Here is a 6000-nt window from a genome sequence, read left to right on the forward strand (position 1 = left end):
GAGGGCAGCCTAGATGAAGGAGACTGCCTGAAAGGAGCTGTGACCTTCAGTAGAGGGATGTGGCCAGCCTGAGGTACTCCACATGGAGAGAACCCAGGAGATTGAAAATCCCTACCTCACCCTCTTTACTTCTTCTAATCTCCTGCCTATGTTCCCAATGATCCAAACCCAGCCAGAAGCCAGAGGGCAAAAGAATCCACTAATGTAGTTCATACAAATCAGCAGCGTACAAGAGAAAAGAGAGAGACTCTAGAGGGGCAAACAGAAGATATCCAGCACCATAGCCATGAGAACCTTAATTCCTAAAACACTTCCAACACTAATCGAAGTTTGGAATTTAAATGTCATAGACACATGGCCTTTAAAAAGGAAAAAAATAACATCTTAACCTAGTCCTAGTCTTCACCCATTTACTGAATCCACTTCTTGCTTTCCAATAAGACAATTGAAGGGCTCTCAAAATAGAATTACTTAATAGATACGTGTTTGGGATCTGATTTAATTGTCTATTTTTAGCTCTAATCTCCAATACTGACCTGTTTCCAATGTATGGAAGTTTTTGGATATGTTTCAGAAAGCTTTAAGCTTCACAGGAAGAGTTTTACTTTTCAACCATCCTTTGCACGAAGCAGCAGGTTTGCAAATATATGAATAAAATATGTTAACCCACAGAGGTGGGGCAGTGAAGAGAGATCCTAACTCTTATATCTCAATAGCCTCTTGTTTCATTTATGCTTTCATATTTTATAGTTTTTAGTTTAAGTGTTTAGGTTATGTTGTTCATTCCCTTAGGGATACTATAATAGGTCTCTGAGATTAACACTATGCCTCCCCTTTTAACCAGAGAAAAAGAAAAACCTCTGTTAGTCTAGGTCCTCCAAGCAGCAGATGCCAAGCAAATATTTTATTAGGGGGAAAACCTATGAGAGGAAATGGAAACGAGAGAGGAAGTGGTATGGCTGAGAGATTCATCAAACTATGATGCAAGTCTGACCCCACATGAAGGGAAGAAGAAAGTAAGGATAGGCAGAAACATCCTTAACTACTGTCCAATCTAAGTAAAGTACAGATTATCCATCAGAAAGTTCTTGAACCAAAAGTTAGCCACCAGAAGAATCCACATCTCTCAGAAATGGGCTTCCTTTAATATTCCTGTTGTGATTAGTGACTGGCTGGGAGAAGCCCATGAGAAGTATGGCCTTGGTGCAAATGTGGGGATGGATTCCAAAACCCAGAAGTTAAGACCCTTAGTCAATTCAGCTGGAGTGAGAGAGCTGAGAAATGTGTTCCCATGGCCATGCTAAGCATCAAAAAAATGAACAAAATTAAGACAATTCAAGTTTAAGATAAGGATCAATTATTGTGCTGGTTTGAAAGGATTATATTCCCAGGAAAAGCCATATTTTAATACTGATCCAATCTTGTGGGAGCAATGTTTTTTTTAATCCTAATCCAGCAATTTAGGTTGGAAAGTTGATTAGATTATCCCCACAGAGATGTGACTCGCCAATTGTGGTATTAACGTTGGTTTAGAGAGAGATTTGACTCCATCTATTCTAAGTGGGTCTTAATTAGTGTACCAGAATCCTTTAAAAGAAGAAGCATTTTGGAGAGAGTCCTTTTTGAGAGAATGATGAGAGACATGAAAATAATGAGAGCCCACACAGCCAGAAACCTTTGGAGATGAAGAAGGAAAATGCTTCTGGGGGTGCTTCATGAAACAAGAAGCCTGGAGAGAAAGCTAGCTGACGTCACCATGTTTACCATATGCTTTTCCAGTTGAGAGAGAAACCCTGAACTTCATCGGCCTTTCTTGAGTGAAAGTAACCTGTTGCTGGTGACTTGATTTGGACATTTTTATAGACTTGCTTTAATTGGGACATTTTCTTGGCCTTAGAACTGTAAACTAGGAACTTATTAAATTCCCCTTTTTTAAAAGCCATTCCGTTTCTGGTATATTGCATTCCAGAAGCTAGCAAATGAGAATAATCACATTCACTAAAGTAAGAAAATTTTATCTCTGAAGATCTATGCCAATAGATGTATTGTTTCTATAAATGAGACTGGAGAAAGCTCTAAATGAGCTGAGTGTTTTAAAAATCTGATAATTACTTCAAAATTATAATGCAAAAAAGTAGTATAGCTAGTTTACTGGGGAAGAAAGTTGATCTGCTTATAGTTCAGATTCACTGGCCCATGCTAACAACAAGAAATAGGAAGACATGGATCACGTGAGAAAAGAAAATTAGCCATTCACAGAAACGGACTGTCTAACAATATTCTCCATATTGCCTTATATTCTGCAATCTGGCATAGCCCTATAGAATTTCATTGGTCTGATGAACAAATCCAAGCACAGGATCAACAATAGAAAAACAATAAGCAGAAATGTAGCAATAATGTTCTTTTAATTTACTTTAGCCTGCATCACTCAGTGGTTCAAGTATCTTTGGAGTTAGCAATATACCCAGTTGCAGTTCCTATTCTCCAGAAATTAGACTCAGAGATGAGTTTAATTTTACTGAGGAGATACCCTGGATTTTGATAGAGTTATAGCACTTGTTTCTTAGCAAGCCTTCCCATATGCTAGCCACTTCTTGCTCATCCGAGCATTTAATATGATGGCATCAATATGGAGAATCAAAGTAATGTTCTATAGGATACCCAGGTATCTTCAGGTGGTATCATGGCACAGGGCCCAAAAATCAACATAGCCCTGGTGCAAAACAGTCATTATATACTGTTATCTACTTCTGATCCTTTTTGCAGTGGCCTCATACCATGTACCTGAGGTCATTTAAATATGATCTTGCAAAGATACCACATATAGCAAAGCAGCTGAAATTGGTTGCGTTTTTGGTAATTTATATCTAGAGAAAAGGTCTTATCAGTTTCAAACTTAAGAATAACAGGGACTCACATTCTCTAACTATAATGCATCAAAGTTTAAACTACATAAAAAAATAAAGAAAAACATACTTACATATTTAGAAATTTAAAAGCAAAAGACTATTGGGTTAAAGAGAAAACAATAAAGGAAATTTAAAGTGCTTATAACTGAATGAAATATTAAAATATTGCATTTCGAAATTTGTAGGATGCAACGGAAGTGTATCTTAGAAGGAAATGAATAGCCTTAGTTGCTTCTTCTAGAAGATAAAAAAAAAGATGACTAAGTATCAACTTAGGTTGATGGAAAAAATAGAATAAAAAATAAAATATAAGTTAAGATAGAAGAAATTAGTGCTATAGAAAGCAATAAAATAGTAGAAGAGCATAAAAAATATGGTTATTTGAAAAGAGTAATCAAATAGACAAAAAGGTCATTCTATCCAAGAGACTTCAAATTATGCTCCATTGTAGGCTGCTTATTATGAACAGCCACTCAAAAACGCAATGATCTATTTCTTTGTCAACATGGATTGATCAATATATAACATAAAGATACAAATAAATAACATTATGAATGAAAAAACATATTAGAACAGATAAAGTTTAAAAGATAGACTTCTACTTTAAGGAAGACAGAGTAGATATACCTTTCCCTACTCCTTCCACTAAGTAAAACTAAAACCCCTGGACATTATATACAGTACAACAAAAAGCAACTGCAAAAGGTAGAGAGAAGAAAGTAAACTGACTAGGGACCTAGAGACTCAAGGAATGACAATTACAAGATTGTATCAGCAGAAAGCTAGCTGGGAGCCAGAATCCCCACCCCTAGTCTATAGTAGTCAACATGGATGCTTCTTTGATTATTACATATCACAATCTTCAGCTCAGTCAATCTTTTTCTAATTATTTTTATCTTCCTCTAGGAACCCATCCCAGTTTAAATAGAAATCAGCCTTCAGCAGTTGCCATCTGGTATTATTTAGTGGCTTCCAATTGGTGAGTCATGGAATCACAGCAACTTAGAGTTGGATGGGGCTTCGAGGTCACTTGCCCAATTTCCCTTCCCTGTGAGAAGCCCTAATTTCCCTTATAAGCAGTCACTCAGCTGTCTGAATGTTTTCAGATAACAGAAAGGTTCTATTTTACAAGGTACTCCACTCTACCTATGAGAAACTTTTTCCTTATAGCAAGACAAAATTTACGTCCCTGTGCATAAAACCAACTGGTGCTAATTGTTCCATCTAGAACAAAAAAATGTCACCTCTCTATTTACAGGTCAGTCCTTCAAATATTAGCCAACAGTAATCATATCTTCACTTACTCTTTTCCAAACAAGTGATCCATCATCACCAGATCTAAAGCAGTTCCACTGAGGACATCTGATCATTTCCAGACCCCTCACTATGCTTTTAGTCCTTCCTTGGCTGTGCTCCAGCTTTGTTAAAAATTAATGCTCAGTAGAGAACACAATGTAAGAGATATCTTCTGAGCAAGTTAAACCCCATTGACTACCTTGTCAAAGACATTAAAATGTGGGTAAAGTCACCAAGACCATAGTGACCTTCTTTTACAGTAGTCACTACTCACCACCATCCTGACTGTTAATGAATCTACCACAACACTCCTATCTTTTTCACAAATACAGAATAAAGAATTCAGCAAGGTGTTTCTTCTTATATTTGTATCCAGATTCATTGTCTTAAATTTCACAAGATGGACACACTCTTCTCAGTACAAAATGTGCAAAATAAACTCAGAGATTAAATATTTTCCAAGGGTCACACAGCTCTTGGTGGCTTAGTGGAAATTTGACTCCAGATCAAAGCCTGTGCATTTTCTATGAGGTCATGTATTTTACACGTAAGTGATCTAATTGGACACGGCTTCGTACTCTCCCTTGCCAATCTTTGCTGAAAACGGACAACTATAGCAGCCATAGCCTAAAAAGGGTATGGTTACCCGAATTTCAAAAACCTCAGATATTAAGGTCAGCGTCATACCTACAGGTTTGTCACAAAAGCCAGCAGAGATGTAGATTGAGGATGAGAAAATCTAGAATGGGAAGTAGAGGGAGGAGGTTACGAGTATCAGTTGCAACATCAAGAAGAGCTGCAATTTTTACGCCTGGAGCAATACCTGCAGTTGAGGATTCCTTCCAGGAAGACAGCTGCCTGTCCACATGGCTCAGAAATTTGTGAATAACAAAATCCACCCTGGGAAGGTGGTTAAGTTAATCAAGCCCAAATGCCCCTACCACAGAAAGACCCAAGAGATCCTCTGTCAAATGTCCTTTAAACAAGGACTTCTGGAATTTGTCAATATCACAGCCATCGGTGACACAAACACATTTCAAGATTATTTCCAGCAGCTTAAAGGGGCAAGAACGGTATCTTGGATCTTTATCGAAAAATATTGGATAGATGGGTGCGCTAATCTAATAAACATGCAAAAGAATGGGAAAATGGATACCCAACTATGGTACATTGAAGCTCTAAAATAATTGCAGGGTAGACCACAATGATGTTCCTCTTGGGAACTGGATGGCCTCACCAAAGATGTCAACACTTCTTGGTGGATGAATCTGGGGCCATTCTCATCCAGCTATAGCAACTGTTCTCTTAAATTCTGAAATACGTTAATCAAATAATAATAATAATAAGGTTGGGTGGGGGCTTTTGTTCTTCTTTTGAATCAGTATTAAAAAGTAGATCAACTTACCTCATACCATGGGGATGAAGAAATTGATGGACCACCTTGAGTTTCTTCTGGATTGGCATTTTGGGTTCCAAAAGACCATAACAAGTTCTGCTTTAGGATTCATCCATTGACCCACAAGATGTTCTTTCTCTTTGACATATTTTCTTGTCAATGACTGTTCTCCATGTGCCAGCACTCCTTGACCTAGTCTAAACCAGTGTTTCTCATCCACATCGATATTTATTCCAGGCCTTCCAGGTGAAATCTGTTTATGGTTTTCAATTCTATCATCAGTCAAAATCATCTACCTGAGCTAGGCTTTCTAGAGTTTGCATTAGGAAATGAATAGCTTATTAAATGTGCTTTTTCAAACTACTTGCATATCCCTCTTCACCATCTTTCCCCATC

The 6000-nt window shown here is 37.5% G+C and overlaps 1 pseudogene; it reads left to right on the forward strand.

Moving 5' to 3' along the window:
* Positions 1–5074: 5074 nt before the first annotated feature.
* On the forward strand, positions 5075–5395 carry LOC143686368 (glutaredoxin-1 pseudogene; annotated as a pseudogene).
* Positions 5396–6000: the final 605 nt, after the last annotated feature.

Source organism: Tamandua tetradactyla, chromosome 1 (assembly GCF_023851605.1).
Source record: "Tamandua tetradactyla isolate mTamTet1 chromosome 1, mTamTet1.pri, whole genome shotgun sequence".
Lineage (NCBI taxonomy): Eukaryota > Metazoa > Chordata > Mammalia > Pilosa > Myrmecophagidae > Tamandua > Tamandua tetradactyla.